The sequence below is a fragment of the Pseudophryne corroboree genome, chromosome 6 (genome assembly GCF_028390025.1).
Source record: "Pseudophryne corroboree isolate aPseCor3 chromosome 6, aPseCor3.hap2, whole genome shotgun sequence".
Lineage (NCBI taxonomy): Eukaryota > Metazoa > Chordata > Amphibia > Anura > Myobatrachidae > Pseudophryne > Pseudophryne corroboree.
The window spans coordinates 63,123,387-63,140,559 of NC_086449.1; the positions used below are offsets into that span (position 1 = coordinate 63,123,387).

General features: G+C 41.4%; 1 pseudogene; it reads left to right on the top strand.

Annotated features, from left to right (window-relative positions):
• The first annotated feature begins 4,167 nt into the window (after positions 1 to 4,167).
• Positions 4,168 to 17,173, top strand: part of LOC134934252 (oocyte zinc finger protein XlCOF6.1-like) — a 40,056-nt pseudogene continuing 27,050 nt past the window's right edge.

A 17,173-nucleotide genomic window follows, 5' to 3' on the forward strand; every position in this document is an offset into this window, starting at 1 on the left:
TGATTGTAGATGTGCTAAATTTGGCACATCTACAATCAACTCTGAATTATCCCCACAGATTGTGGGGAGGTAAGACAGATGGGGGAAAGACAGTGGCACAGATGGTGGGGAGACAGCTGTGTGGCTGGGTGGACAGTGCCGTGTGGATGAGGGGGAAAAAGCAGCACAGATGTGGGAGGGGTAAGAGCAGTATAGATGGAAAGAAACGGCATGGATGAGGAAGGCAGAGCAGCATGGATGAGGGGAATACAGTCCCAACATTGGAGGAGATAAGTATTTTTACCTCCCCTTGGGAGGTGGCAGCTAGGCCTAATCCTTGGGTGGGTTGGATAGAGCAACCCCCCTCCCACCCCAATAGTGACCCACAAAACTTACCCTATTCATATAGCTGTCATCCTGAAGGTAAGAGTGGTGTGGATAGGGGGTAGATCAAGCAGCAAGTATGGGAAGGGAGACATCGGTGCAGATGGGTTAAAAACACTGGCACGGATGGGTAGAAAACTGGTTCAGATGGGAGAGAAGACAGTGCTATGTATTGGAGGAGGCAGAGTGACGTTGAAGAAGGAAACACTGAGCAGCACAGAGAGAAGGAAACGGTGGTACAGACAAGGCACAGGTGGGGAAAGACAGATGGTACAGATAAGTTAGTACAGACTAGCACAGATGGGAAAACACAGCAGTAGGGATTGGAGAAGACAGGGCAGCATGGGGGTGTATAGGGGAAGTAAGTGTAGATGCATAGACCGTAGATGGGGTATTATAGTTTTAGCAATTAACCAAGATGTTTGAGGGAGCTAAATGTGTATACTAAGTGAGATGGATGTATGGAGTTAGAAGGATGTTGTAACAAGGTAGGATTGTTGTGGTGACTGAATGGGATGGTTGTGGGCACTGTGTGGGATGGGAGCACCACAAAACTGCTCAGACCTTCAGTTGCATAGACTGCATGTGTGTATTCCAATGAGCACACAAATCTGTGAATTAGCAGCTCCACCATTGTGTGAGTGACAGCAATCTCACTCTGTGAGAGTGCTGAATCTGCACTTACCCACAGGCTGTGATGGCATACCATATCCGTATTGCGCAAGGAACACGTCCATTAAGGCGTCAGCCTTAATGATCGGAATTTCATTGCTTTTTGGAGTTTGAGTGGAAGAGTTACAACAGGTTTCTGAAATTTCAATCATGTCTAAGAAGCCTTAATGGGACATGTGAAACCGTAAGGTTTTTTGTCTATGGAATATTACTTATGGACGACGAGTGACGACACAGAGGTAGGTACAGCCGTGGCCTACCATAGTGCTATATATATATATATAATATACTGTATAATAATAATGGACCTTGTGGACACTGTCAGCAGACTGCTAAACTAGTATGAAGAAAAAAAAAGCCACCACAGGTATACAATGTAGATGGATGGATAGTATAGTATTATATTACTTATGGACGACAAGTGATGACAGAGGTAGGTACAGCCATGGCCTACCGTACTGCTATATATATATATATAAATATATATATATATATATATAATATTACTGTATATAATAATAACAGACCTGTTGGACACTGTCAGCAGACTGCTAAACTAGTATGAAGAAAAAAAAAGCCACCACAGGTATACAATGTAGATGGATGGATAGTATAGTATTATATTACTTATGGACGACGAGTGACGACACAGAGGTAGGTACAGCCGTGTCCTACCGTACTCACATATATATATAATATTACTGTATATAATAATAACGGACCTGGTGGACACTGTCAGCAGACTGTTAAACTAGTATGAAGAAAAAAAAAGCCACCACAGGAGTGTTTTTCAGGCAGACAAATGTATACTGGACTGGTGGTCACTGTCAGCAAAACTGTGCACTGTACTCCTGCTATAACTGCTCCCCAGTCCCCACAATTAGGCAGTGTGAGCAGTGCACTCAGCACAGATATATGCAGCAGGGCAGCACACTGAGCACAGATATGGTGGAGCGTTTTTTTCAGGCAGAGAACCAACGGATTAAACTGGTGGTCACTACTATTATAATCAAAACCCTGCACTGTACTCCCTAACAGCTGCTCCCCATCCCCAATCCTCCCCACAATTATAACTAAGTCACTCTGTGTCTTTTCTACTATAACGGAGAGGACGCCAGCCACGTCCTCTCCCTATCAATCTCAATGCACGTGTTAAAATGGCGGCGATGCGCAGCTGCTTATATAGAATCCAAATCTCGCGAGAATCCGACAGCGGGATGATGACGTTCGGGCGTGCTCGGGTTAACCGAGCCACATGGGATAATCTGAGTATGGCTCGGACCCGTGTAAAAAGGCTGAAGTTCGGGGGGGGGGTTCCGTTTCTGAGAAACCGAACCCGCTCATCACTACCAGTGATGTGCGAAGTATGATCATATGTGCTCACAGGTACCATTCGATCATTTCTCACAGATTTATCCGCTTCGCTTAATGGATTTCTAAAGCGATGGTATGCCTTTTTAATACATCTGTTTAAGGTTATGGGTGAGTAACCTCTTTGCAAAAATCTGGTTTTCATCTCCTCTATCTGCAGTTCAGCAAGTTCATGTGAGGAATTTATTCTGAGTACTCTTGCTTTCCTCAGCTAAAAACCCAATTGTTTCATCCTATCTATACTATTGCTATGTCTGCTGTGGATGTGCAGTGTGTGAGACCCAGCAACTCATATGTAATAGTAAGGCAGAAATACAGGGTGCTGTGGGTGACTGTGCAGGAGCACATCAAAAGCATATTGTAGTTACATGATATTGGGAGACAGTGGCCTGATTCATAGATGTACACAAATGCATTCACAGCGGTGAGTCTGTGTGCAGCAGCTGTGTAGAAATGTGTTAATGTCAAAGCCACATGGATTTACATTGAGACGCCCACCGGCAGCGGTGCAAATCCCAGCAGCTGAGTACAATGGCGCAGCATTGGTCACAGAGTATCCCTATGGTCACATAGCATAGTCACAGGGATGTCACATGCAAAACAATGTTTTAAATACTCCAAATGATAACCATATAAATGCCTGCAGGGCTGTATTCATGAAATTGTTACATTTAAAATGCCCTGTAGAGATGGATGTGTGTGGTATCATTTGGAGTATTTAAAGCATAGTTTTGCATGTGACATTTCCCGGTGTAATATAACATCTATTCCACAATATTCATGTGAGGCATAACATGTAAAATGTTTAAAATGTAATTTGGGTACTACATCATATGCTAAAAATAATAGGTTGAGGTTAGAAAGCTAAATTATATTGTAGACAATATTGATTTAATACTCTCCATGTAAACTTTTTGAATATATCTATAATTAGACAAGCATGGATAAATAGTGTTCAATATAGGAGGAATACTATCACTTCAGATCTATAAATAAATAATTAGAAATTTTACATTTGGACCCTTAAGCTGTCTTTTTCCTTATTTATGAGATTTGTATATGATTATTAAGAAAATCACCACTAAATACTATACGATTAATAATCCTTGTTTTATGTGGCAATGTGTTTAGAGCACACTAAATGTATGATATGTGCCTCTTAATTAATTCATTTTTATCAAGAGAGGCTTAATAAAGGTGACATTTTAATTAATTCATATACATATTTACAAAAAAAAGTGCTCCCAAAAGGGATTTTCTTTCTGTGACCAATTCCTCTAAGTCTTGGTCTTATCAGTTTAAAGTCATTTTACTCAATATATGTCTAAGCAATGTGTCTCATATTAAGCATTTAAATCACACTGTCTTTAAGATCATGAGACAAAAAAAAATTGAGTATTGTACAAGCTTCTTAATGAGGCTTACAATAGGTGAGCACTAAACAAAAGGTCCCTTTGGTGACATAACAGGAGGCCAGAGGCTGCTGTGATCTAATTAAAATACAAGGCGTTACCCCTGCCAGGGTGTAATTAGCATTTCCCATTGTAGTAAGTGACTTTAGGAATATTTACACCTCATTTACAAGACAAGGAGCTGGGCACGAGAAGCTTATGTGCTGAATGACTATATACTAATGTTATGAGACCCTAATTTACATGTCACCTCTCAGTGTAAGAATTCCTTCTGGTCATCCTGGGAACTACTGGAGAGAGATGGGGGAGGAGTGACTATAAATAGGGTGTATCAGGCCACTGATAGCTGATGGAGGAGCTGCTGGATGAGTTACTGGTTGGAGAGCTGGATGGACGGAGGAGTAAGAGACATAGGAGGAATCTCCAGAGTAAGGTAATTATATTATACATACTGTACAGTACATATAACAACGTAATTAAATTAATAATTATAATTAAAAAAATAATGAAATGATATACTACTGTTCACTTTATTATTCTATATTTTGTATTATCTATTATTAAATATTGTATTTAAGATAATAATGAAAATATCCAGAATCACACTTCATATTATATGATTCTATATTATTCTGTTGGTCAGAGAGTAGTTATTCATGAAGCATGAAGACAATTAATGTAAGTTCAGAAATAAATATCTAAATATATCGATGGTCATTTATAGTTTGTCACCTAAACTGTATGAGCCATAAATGTAGTGACAGGAATAATTTAGTTGTCCCATAATCTTAGTATACATCCTCTATCAGTACTATTGTGTAATTTGTATATAATATATATATATATATATTGTCTGTCAGCACTGAGAGGTCCATTATGATATAACATATATATATATATATATATATATATACACACACACACAGCAATTGGTAGCAGGCGACACACACAGGGCTTCCAGTATTAGTATTAGCACCTGCTCACACCAGCGCTATGGTCAACATTTCAGATTTTTTTTTTCAAGAAGATTGGATTAAAATCTGAAACATTGACATTGGCGTTGGTGTGAGCAGGTGCTATTAGTAATACTGGAAACCCTGTGGGTGTCGCCTATTACCGGTTAGTGATATGTGTACCATTTTTGGGGGGCACACAGAAAGCTACTGCATTGGGTTTATTTATGGAGAGTGCTGGGCATTTATTTACTATATACTGTGTATGTATATATATATATATATATATATATAATGTACCGTATATAATCTTTTGTCAATACTGTGAGATAGTGCTTGTAAACTGTTTAACTATTATTTTGATTGTGGTCTATATAGTCTTAGTACTATAATACTCCTGTTATTACTCAATTATACCCTTTTCTGACAGAAATGTCTCAAATTCACGGCATTTACCCAGCATTTCAGTGCCTTATCACTTTTCTGGAAATAGCCTGACCCCCCTTTCACACACCCCACACACCCTTGTTTCACACAGGGAAGTAAATTACAAGGTGAAGCAGATCTTTATATAAGAATATAGGGTGTACATATGGTACATGTCACAAACCCAAATCCACACCCTCCATAAAGGACATAACACAGAGAATCCACCTTTGACTGTAATGTAATATTCTGTAGTCATTCTTATTCATTTTCTGTGTTCACATCATTTATTACATCTTTTTCACACTTGAACCAACAAAGAAGCGCCATGTGACATATCCACACTCTATGTTTTAACAAAGGAGTCACGGGGTTAGATTCCAGTGTATATTATTGCAGGCTGTACCTTGAGGTTCCCATATCCTCTATCTTTTCATCATCCTTTATATCAGAATGTCTTTAAGAATAGTCACGCCGGGAGTGCACGCCTGTGCCTCGGTCAGGTGAAATTACAGAGGCTGCATCTGTGTATACACACAAACTTAGTATCTGCACACTCTTACAGTATTAGAATATCATGGGTATATGTAATTCATCAACATATACCCATATTGATGGAAACCCCTTTTCCCCAATACTTAACTATGTTATTGTACAAGGGGGTGCTGTCAACTGCAGTGTATATGAACAAAACTTTGGGAGGAAAAACAAGAAGAAATCTGCACTGTTGACGCACTGGACAGTATTAATGAATCATAAAATATAACCTTTATTAAGTATATATTAAAATTGGATATATATTAGTGTTATTGTCCCAAACTGCAGTAAAACATAAAGGTTAAAATCACAGAACTGACATACATGTGAATATAGAAAATAAAGAAATGTGAAAAAGAATTTAAAAAAGCGTGTCCACGTGTGGTTATTTATTAGAAGACACAACCCTTACGGGGTTGTTTATATGAATATATATGTTGCTAATAGTCACTCTCAAGCGTAATGTTATTGGATAGCTGTTAGTGTCTATGTCGTCTGGTACCACTGGGTCTTATCCCGTACACTCCCTTTACTCCCTTCACTCAATAGGGGTTACCTCCCGGGAAGCCATCCCCATTGGCGAATTAGTGGGGGTGAATGGGTATAATAGGTAAACTGACCTCCAATTGTGGAGTGTTTTGGTAGTTGGAGATTACATTATGAGAATTGGAATTGCTATATTCCTTAAGGCAACCCCACCAGTTGGTATATCTCGCCAACTAATTATACCTAAACGGCTAAATTAAAGCTATTTCATTTTCCCTTTTGGATAATAATAAACATGATTGTTCCATGATGTATAGAGATTTTCATATTAAGTAATCCCTTATCCGATATATGGAAAGCTATCCTCCAGTGGCATTGAATTTAGGAATATGGTCCTAGGAGACATAGAGAAACAGTAATCTCCAACTACCAAAACACTCCACAATTGGAGGTCAGCTTACCTATTATACCCATTCACCCCCACTAATTCGCCAATGGGGATGGCTTCCCGGGAGGTAACCCCTATTGAGTGAAGGGAGTAAAGGGAGTGTACGGGATAAGACCCAGTGGTACCAGACGACATAGACACTAACAGCTATCCAATAACATTACGCTTGAGAGTGACTATTAGCAACATATATATTCATATAAACAACCCCGTAAGGGTTGTGTCTTCTAATAAATAACCACACGTGGACACGCTTTTTTAAATTCTTTTTCACATTTCTTTATTTTCTTTATTCACATGTATGTCAGTTCTGTGATTTTAACCTTTATGTTTCACTGCAGTTTGGGACAATAACACTAATATATATCCAATTTTAATATATACTTAATAAAGGTTATATTTTATGATTCATTAATACTGTCCAGTGCGTCAACAGTGCAGATTTCTTCTTGTTTTTCCTCCCAAAGTTTTGCATCTGTGTATATAATGGGGTCTATAAGTGGCAGATACTCACATATAATTATTTGTATTAGATAAGTATTTATAATGAAGTATCTATGTGACAGCTCCACCATAGACTCCTCCACATTACTCTGTGCATCATCTGACTGGAAATGAGGATATAGCAATTTTGCAAAATACACAAATATAAAAACAACGATAAATGACTGGAACATGGGACCTATTCAGTATGGATAATTTCTGATATGCGATTGCATCACTGATGGACATTAGCATACTGGGAGTCCTTACCCTGTTCTAGGCAGCCCCCAGCATGTGATCACAAGCAGTTGCAGTTTTACTAATTTAACATAACTGCAACTGAAGCTGAATCAAGTCCCATGTTTGTTAGTCTATATAAATATATATCATGTTCCAAATACAAAAAAACTATTACTGTAAAAGTAGAATTACCCCAGTAACCTTTATTCTTTTTAATATAAACTTTTTTCTTACAGGATAAATGTGCACGATTTCCAAGAATATTACAATACATTGTGGAAAGGAACATTGATCGCTCATCATGCCAACTAAAGAACTAATTTCTTCTTATACCTTTGGAGAATTTACAAAAATGATTTTCTCTTTCTGATAACCAGAAACTTTCTGTAGCTAATTGTTTCTCATCTAACACATGATGAGTCTCACAGGAGCGAAACCACATCTGTGCTCTGAGTGTGACAAACGCTTTACATGTAAATCACATCTTCACAGACATCAGAGGAGTCACACAGGAGAGAAACCATTTACATGTTCTGAATGCAGCAAATGTTTTTCCCGAAAGTCATCTCTTGTTATACATCAGAGGATTCACACAGGAGAGAAACTATTTACATGTTCTGAATGCAGCAAGTGTTTTTCCCGAAATTCATATCTTGTTTCACATCAGAGGAATCACACAGGAGATAAACCATTTACATGTTCTGAATGCAGCAAATGTTTTCCTTGGAAATCACATCTTGTTGTACATCAGAGGATTCACACAGGAGAGAAACCATTTATATGTTCTGAATGCAACAAATGTTTTCTCTGCAAGTCAAATCTTGTTGAACATCAGAGAAGTCACACAGGAGAGAAACCCTATACATGCTCTGAATGCAGCAAATGTTTTCTCTGCAAGTCACATCTTGTTATCCATCAGAGAAGTCACACAGGAGAGAAACCATTTACATGTTCTGAATGCAACAAATGTTTTTCCCGAAAGTCACATCTTGTTAAACATCAGAGGAGTCACACAGGAGAAAAACCATTTACATGTTCTGAATGCGATAAATGTTTTCTTTGTAAGTCAAGTCTTGTTAAACATCAAATTAGGAAGCATATAAATGTCACATCTTGTTGAACATCAGAGAAGTCACACAGGAGATAAACCATTTACATGTTCTGAATGCAACAAATGTTTTTTCTGCAAGTCAAATCTTGTTGAACATCAGAGAAGTCACACAGGAGAGAAACCATTTACATGCTCAGAATGCAGCAAATGTTTTCTCTGCAAGTCACATCTTGTTATACATCAGAGAAGTCACACAGGAGAGAAACCATTTACATGTTCTGAATGCAACAAATGTTATTCCCGAAAGTCACATCTTGTTGAACATCAGAGAAGTCACACAGGAGAGAAACCATTTACATGTTCTGAATGCAACAAATGTTTTCTCTGCAAGTCAAATCTTGTTGAACATCAGAGAAGTCACACAGGAGAGAACCATTTACATGCTCTGAAGGCAGCAAATGTTTTCTCTGCAAGTCACATCTTGTTATACATCAGAGAAGTCACACAGGAGAGAAACCATTTACATGTTCTGAATGCAACAAATGTTTTTCCCAAAAGTCACATCTTGTTAAACATCAGAGGAGTCACACAGGAAAAAAACCATTTACATGTTCTGAATGCGATAAATGTTTTCTTTGTTAATCAAGTCTTGTTAAACATCAGATTAGGAAGCATATAAATGTCCTGTGGACCTAATTCAGGTTTGTACATAAACCCTATAGTTTATAGACAAATCTGATGTTTGAGGGTCTGCACAGAAACAAGAACTGTTCTGTGCATGTGCAGACTGGGTCTTGTGATATAGCTCGCAGCCCCCTGGCACAGCTGCCGGATGACATATTGTGGAATTGGGGGTGGAGCTGCGGGCAGGAACTGGCACTGTTTTTCACAAAAGGGTTGGTTCAGGGTCTACTTTTTTGGGTGCCGACTTCATGGACCCGTGTTTCCGGTTCCTGCAGACAGTCTGAGGAGGCTTCAGCTTATGCAGAATGACCATGGTGTGCAAACATTATGAATCCTCACCAGTGCTTGCAATGGTCATGATAGTAATTGAAGGCTGCACCCTCAGATACAGCACTGGAGACTTGCAGATGCATGCAGGAGTTGTCCATCTCTTGCAGATGCCTCCTGTTTCATTTGCATTATATTTTTACATAATTGCACATCCACTTCCCTGCGGCTGTGTAATTCCTTACACATCTGAATCAGCCACTAGTAGTGTTTTACTAGAAATATAACGTGTATTAATAACATGAATAGTATCTCTGAGGGCCTCAATGTAGCCTGTAATAGTTACAAGTAAGGAAATTATTATTTTTTGAATGTGAGAAGTGTTTTATAAAAATCATTCTTGTTACAGACCGGGGAGGAGAAACATCTGTACTGATCATCTGTACCAGTGAAATGTAATAAACAGTGTATATGATGAAATGCCCTAAAATAGCCTGAAATGATTATTTATTTATGAATATAATGTGTCACTATCATGGCATAAGGGGCGCTACTACTGACACCTAGTACACTGGTATACAACACACAGGAGAGAGAATAGCAGTTGTCTTGGTGTAGTGCACTGGTTTAAAAAATATTTTCAAAAATGATATCAGTAAACCAGTGCCGCAACTAGACATTTTAGCGCTGTGTGCAAGAAACGACATTGGTGCCCACCCCCCATGCAAGATAGGGACAGTGCGTGGTGTAGGCGTGCGAAAAATAATAGGGGCGTGGCTTCATGGGGAAGGGGCGTAGCCACAAAATAATACCAATACATAATAATACATTATATATTATGGCTTAATACATTATGGCAGACCGCATCCCCTTTTTACACATTACGGCAGACATCATCCCCTTTTTACACATTACGGCAGACAGCGTCCCCTTTTTACACATTACGGCAGACAGCGTCCCCCTTTTTACACATTACGGCAGGCAGCATCCCACGTTTTACACATTATGGCAGACAGCATCCCTTTTTTTACAAATTACGTCAGCCAGTCCCCCTTTTTACACATTGCGGCAGACAGCGTCCCCCTTTTCACACATTACGGCTGACAGCGTCCCCCTTTTTACACACATAGCCTGTCAACACCCCCCCGCCCACACACACACACACACACACACACCGTTCCCCCTCCAGTCCTTATACGCACACAGCCTGCCCCCACTAGCCCCTATATACAAACACACACACACACACACAGCCTGTCACATCCCTCCACCCCCCACAGTCCCTATATACACACATACTATCTGTCCCCTCCAGTCACCGCACACTTTACATCCAGTGTGAATGGCAGCAGGAATTGTCAAAAGGTGAGAGGACATAGAGCAGGTAGGGCTGCACACAACCTGCCCAGGCCAAGTCGGGGGCATGGCCTAATCGCGGATCTCCGTGACCACGTCCCCTTTTTGAAAACATTTCCAACCCATAGAGCAGGCACCTCCAGCTGACCTGGCTGCCTGGTAGAGGATATCCGGTAACGCAGGCAAGCACCTGTAATGCCCAGCACTGCAGCACATAAGTTTAGGTCAGGTGCTCCTCTCAAGCAGGGCCGGCGTGGGGGCGTCACCAACAGGTGTTTCTGGGTGGAGTCTCCGCCTTGTTGTCTCTGGGACATCAGCAGCAGGCAATTGTGAGGGGCGTTGATGGGGCTCCAGAGTTCACAGCACACATCACGGGCGGCTTGTAGTGAGTCAGTCTGACTCATTACAATGCCGCACTCTTGAATGGGGATGCGGGTAGTTGCGCACTCAGGGCGACTGCGCTGTGTGCCAGGCACACCTGGCACACACGTAGTTACGGCCCTGCAGTAAACTATTAGGACACTAGCTCTTCAATCTGTTCTTCACACGGAAGTTTCTGATTTTCATGTTTGTAATTTAAATTAGTGTAAAACATTTGGTAAATGTAAATTTTAGACATCTTAATGGAAGTAAATATGAATCCATGGTTCTTGGCGTTACCCAAGGAGCATACATAGCAGATACGATAAAAAGTGACAGGAACATTTTTGTAGTTTATTAAATTCTACACACTGGAGGTACAATCCAAATTTTGATCCAATTGTCTGTTTGGGCATTATCATTGATGCAACACAAGACACACCAGAAATTACATCATTATTTCTACCCACTTTTGATCCCCTTAGGGGAGGTTTATTAATATTCTAATTGCATAGTTTTCCTATCTCCCACCTTTGGAATACCTATGCTACATTTCATCTTCCTAACATATTGGGAAATGAGAGAATTAGTGATGAGTCAGTAATTGAATGAGGGCTTTTGCATATATATATATATATATATATATATATATATATATATATATATATCAAGAAATAGTATATCTCTGTGGAGCGCACTTAATGACTGAAATAAATAATATATTTATGTATAATACAATATAATATGGTTATATTGGTTCTGACAAAGAGGATGACATCACACAAACACCCTTCAAACTTTAAAACATCTGTTGCTTTTTATTGCTAAAATAATTAAATTTCAGTACTGATTCAGTATTTAAATTTAATTATTTTAGCAAGTGTCCACTTGAGGAACATGTTTGGGAATCTGTGGCTTTGTCAGTTAATATTTCACATTTATATTGTCAAATTCTGGCAAGTAGTCCTGATTTTTGCACTACACACTTTGTCCTTGCCCTTTAGTATTTTGATGTAGCTAAGGACAAAGTGTGTAGTGCAAAAATCAAGACTACTTGCCGCAATTAGACAATAAAAGCTACATCAAAATACTAATCCTAAACTAAAAGTAGATTAAGACTGAAGGCCTGTACACACTAGTTGATATAGTAAAGGATGTTGCTCATTTTGACTCCTTCTGAGCGATATCTTTTACTATATTGCCCAGTGTGTACGCAGTAAATGATGAACGATGAGCGGCCACATGCCTCATTAACAAGGCTCACTGTCGCCTGACCAGGCAGCATAATTTGGACTCATCATCCAAATTTGCATGCAAGGCCCGGCCACGGTATAACGTCACTGTGTGATATTGCTAGCAATATCGCACGGTGTGTATGTCCACTCAGATGGCTTGGGCCAGGATCGGGACACACTAGACGATGTCTCTCATGGTGCACATTTCCAAGTGTGTACTGACTTTAATATTGAGACTAAAGGTGCGTACACACGGTGTGATGCAGGCTAGTTAGATTTGGGTGGGGGTGTTCAAACTGAAATCTAAATTGCAGTGTAGAAATTAAGCAGCCAGTATTTACCCTGCGCACACAAAAACAATATGACCCACCCAAATCTAACTCACTCTGCACGTTACATGTGCCCCACCTACACATGGTGGGCACATGGTCTTGCCCAAATGCTAACATTTTTGCTTTGCTAAAAAACCTGAATAACCCCCTTATATGGATTTTAGGAGTAGCAGCAACAATTCCTGGAACAATCCAACAGAAGGAACCCTTCAATGCATTTCATCCATCAATGTTAGTAGGATTTCATCAGAGGGACCTCTTGGCATAACAATGTGTCCAAATATAAAATCATTGAATTGTGGTAAATCTTGCAGACAGGACATGATGTGGGTTTAATTGTTCAACAAATGATAATTCTTTTCCCCAGATGGCCCTTCCCTGCCTTTTCTTGTGCCCGTGTGGAAGCCTAAGTAAGCTGTTTGCTTTGAGTAAGGCAAGTAACACAGACATATAAAGTGTAATCATTGCTGAAATGAGTAACATTTTAAAAGGGCAAACCCAAGAACAACATGCACACAATTCTGAAGTATGTAATTGCTCATGGTGTATTTCCTAGCATGCCGATGGGTACAGTAACTTTACTGTGTTGTGGCCTCATGCCATATGTGTTCATTATTTAGTAGAGATGTGCGGCGGGCACTTTTCATGTTTTGTGTTTTGGTTTTGGATCTGGATCCCTGCTCGGATTTTGGATCTGGATTGGTTTTGCCAAAATCACTCTTTCGGGTTTTGGTTTTGGATCTGGATGATTTTCCGAAAAACAAGTAAAAAATAGGATTTTGGTTAAATACCAGTAAATCTTTTTCTCGTAGTCCGTAGAAGATGCTGGGGTCCACATTAGTACCATGGGGTATAGACGGGTCCACCTGGAGCCATTGGCACTTTAAGAGTTTGAGAGTGTGGGCTGGCTCCTCCCTCTATGCCCCTCCTACCAGACCCAGTCTAGAAACTGTGCCCGAGGAGACGGACATCTTCGAGAGAAGAATTATACACAGATAGTGGTGAGATTCATACCAGCTCAAACATACAAGGCACGTCAAGCCAACAAACCTTGAACACTCAGCAACTGCTGAAACATTACTTACCAAGTAACAATGCAGTACTCAACTGAAATGAAGTTGTACTGTATCAAATAATGTTTGCAGGAAAAAGAAGCGATGGGCGGGCACCCAGCATCCTCTACGAACTACAAGAAAAGGATTTACAGGTAGGTAACCAAAATCCTCTTTTCTCTTACGTCATAGAGGATGCTGGGGTCCATATTAGTACCATGAGAATGTACCTAAGCTTCCAGAATGGGAGGGAGAGTGCGGAGGCTTCCGCAGAACTGATTGACTGAACTTCAGATCATCAGAGGCCAAAGAATCGGACTTGTAAAACTTTGCAAACGTGTTTGACACAGACCAAGTTGCAGCTCAGCAAAGTTGCACTGCCGAGACACCCCGGGCAGCTGCCCAGGAAGACCCCACCTTACGAGTAGAGTGGGCCTTAACAGATTTTTGACACGGCAGTACTGCCGTAGAATAAGCTTGCTGGATAGTGAACCTAAGCCAGCGATAAATAGTCTGCTTAGAAGCAGGACACCCAATTTGGACATGTGTCTAGCAGAAGCTAAGGCCAACAACGTGACTGCCTTCCATGTAAGAAATTTGACCTCCACCTCCTTTAGAGGCTCAAACCAATCTGACTCGAGGAACTGCAACACCACGTTCAGGTCCCAAGGTGCCGTAGGTGGTACAAAGGGAGGTTGGATGTGCAGAACTCCCTTCAAAAAAGTCTGAACCTCAGGGAGGGCAGCCAATTGTTTCTGAAAGAAAATGGATAGATCCTAACCTCAGGTCCATATCCACACCTGCTTGCAGGAAGAGGAGAAAATGTCTGAGTTGAAACTCTACCGTAGGAAACTTCTTGGATTCACACCAAGACACATATTTCTTCCAAATACAATGGTAATGTTTATACGATACTCCTTTCCTAGCAAGTATTAGGGTAGGAATGATCTTCTGAGCAAGTATCAGTCACTCAACTTCCATGTCGTCAAACGTAACCGAGGTAAGTCTTCATAGGCGAAGGGCCCCTGCTGCAGCAGGTCCTCCCGGCGAGAAATAGGCCTCAGCTCTTCTAGCAGTAGATACAGAAAGTTGGCGTACCAAGCCCTTCTTGGCTAGGCTGGGGCAATGAGGATTACTTGAACCCTTGTTCTCCTTATGAACTTTAGTATTCTTGGGATGAGTGGGAGCAGTGGAAACATGTACACTGACTGGAACACCCATGGAGACCCCCGGGCATCCACCACCACTGCATGTGTGTCCCTCGACCTGGAACTATACCACTGAAGCTTCTTGTTGAGATGAGAGGCCACAATGTCTATTTGGGGTAATCCCCAAAGGTCTGTTATTTCCTTGAACACCTCCAGATGGAGAACCCACTCCCCTTCATGGAGATCATGTCTGCTGAGGAAGTCTGCTTCCCAGTTGTCTATTCCTGGAATGACGTTGGCTGACAGCACCAATGCATGCTTTTCTGTCCAGAGGAGTAGTCTTGTCACCTCTGACATTGCCACTCTGCTCTTCGTTTTGCCTACTCAGTTATGTAAGCCACTGTTGATACGTTGTCCGACTGCACTTGATGGCCCGATTTTTTAAAAGAGGGGCCGCCTGAAGAAGACCGTTGTAGATGGCTCTAAATTCCAGGATGTTGATGGGCAGGCCAGCTTCCAGGCTTGACCACCGTCCTTGGAAGGTTACTCTTTCAGTGATCGTTCCACAGCCCTGAAGGCTCACATCCGTGGTTAGAAGGACTCAGTCCTGAATCCCGAACCTGCATCCCTCCAGAAGGTGAGGCAATTGGAGACACCAGAGGAGTGAAATCCTAGCTTTTGGTGACAGATTAATTCTCTGGTGCATGTGGAGAGGAGATCCTGACCACTTGTCCAGGAGATCCAGTTGGAAGGTCCGACCATGGAACCTCCCCTACTGGAGAGCCACGTATGAGGCCACCTACTGGAGAGCCACGTATGAGGCCACCATCTTTCCCAATAGGCAAATGCATTGATGAACCGACACCCGGGCTGGCTTCAGCACATTCCAGACCATAGCTTGTATCACCAACACCTTTTCCTGTGGAAGAAACACCCTTTGCACTTCCGTATCCAGGATCATTTCCAGAAAGGACAATCTCTGGCTTGGTTCTAAATGTGCATTTGGAAGGTACAAAATCCAACCATGACTCCTGAGGAGGCGTGTTGTGTGAACAATGGACTGCAGCAGCTTCTCCTTGGACGATGCCTTTATCAGCATATCATCCAGATATGGAATGATGTTCACACCCTGCTTGCGGAGGAGAACCATCATTTCTGCCATCACCTTGGTAAACACCCTTGGTGCTGTAGTGAGACCGAATGGCAGGGCCCGGAACTGGAAATGACAGTCCAGGATAGCGAAATGGAGATAAGCCTGATACGGCAGCCAGATAGGAATGTGGAGGTATGCATCCATGATATCCAGTGATACCAGGAGTTCCCCCTCTTCCAGACTTGATATCACAACCCTGAGAGACTCCATCTTGCACTTGAACTCCTTTAGAAAGGAGTTCAATGATTGTAGGTTCAGAATGGGCCCGACCGAACCATCCGGTTTTGGTACCATGAGAAGGTTCGAATAGTAACCTTTGTTCTGCATGTGAGGTGGTACTGGCACAATTACCTGTGCCTCCACCAGTTTTTGTACAGCGTCTTGTAATACAGTACTGTCTGCCAACAGAGTTGGTAAGCCTAATTTGAAAAGTGATGAAGAGGGAGACTTTGAAATTCCAGCCTGTATACCTGGGACACAATATCTATCAACCAGGGATCCAGGCCGGACAATACCCAGACGTGACTGAAGTGTCGGAGTATCGCTCCCACTAGCCCCATCTCCAGGCCACGCGGTCCACCGTCATGTGGAGGACTTTGGCGTCCCTGCAGCAGGCTTTTGTTCTTGGGAAGCTGCAGTGGCAGGTTTCTTGGGCTTAACTCGACCTCCCCTAAAAAAGTTATTGGACGTTCTGGCTTTTCTAGGCTTGTTAGGCCGAAAGAACTGCATTGCAGATGAAGAGAAGGATTTCTTCAGAGCAGGTGCTGCTGAGGCAAGAAACGGAGACTTACCCGCTGTAGCAGTGGATATCCACGCGTCTAGAGCTTCCCCAAAGAAAGCCTGACTCCACACTTTTTCTGGATTCCACGTCGGCAGACCACTTGCACAGCCACAGTCCCCGACAAGCTGAAACAGACATGGAAGATATTCCCGCAGTCATGGAACCCAGGTATTTAATGGATTCTACCATAAAACCTGCTGGATCATGTATGTTGTGTAAATGTAATGCAACGTCATTCCTATCAATCGTATCCAAATCTTCAAGTAAGGTAGTTGACCACTTTAGTATTGCCTTTGCAATCTATGTAGTAGCAATAGTGGGACGTAATATGGCCCCTGAAACAGTGTACATTGATTTAAGCGT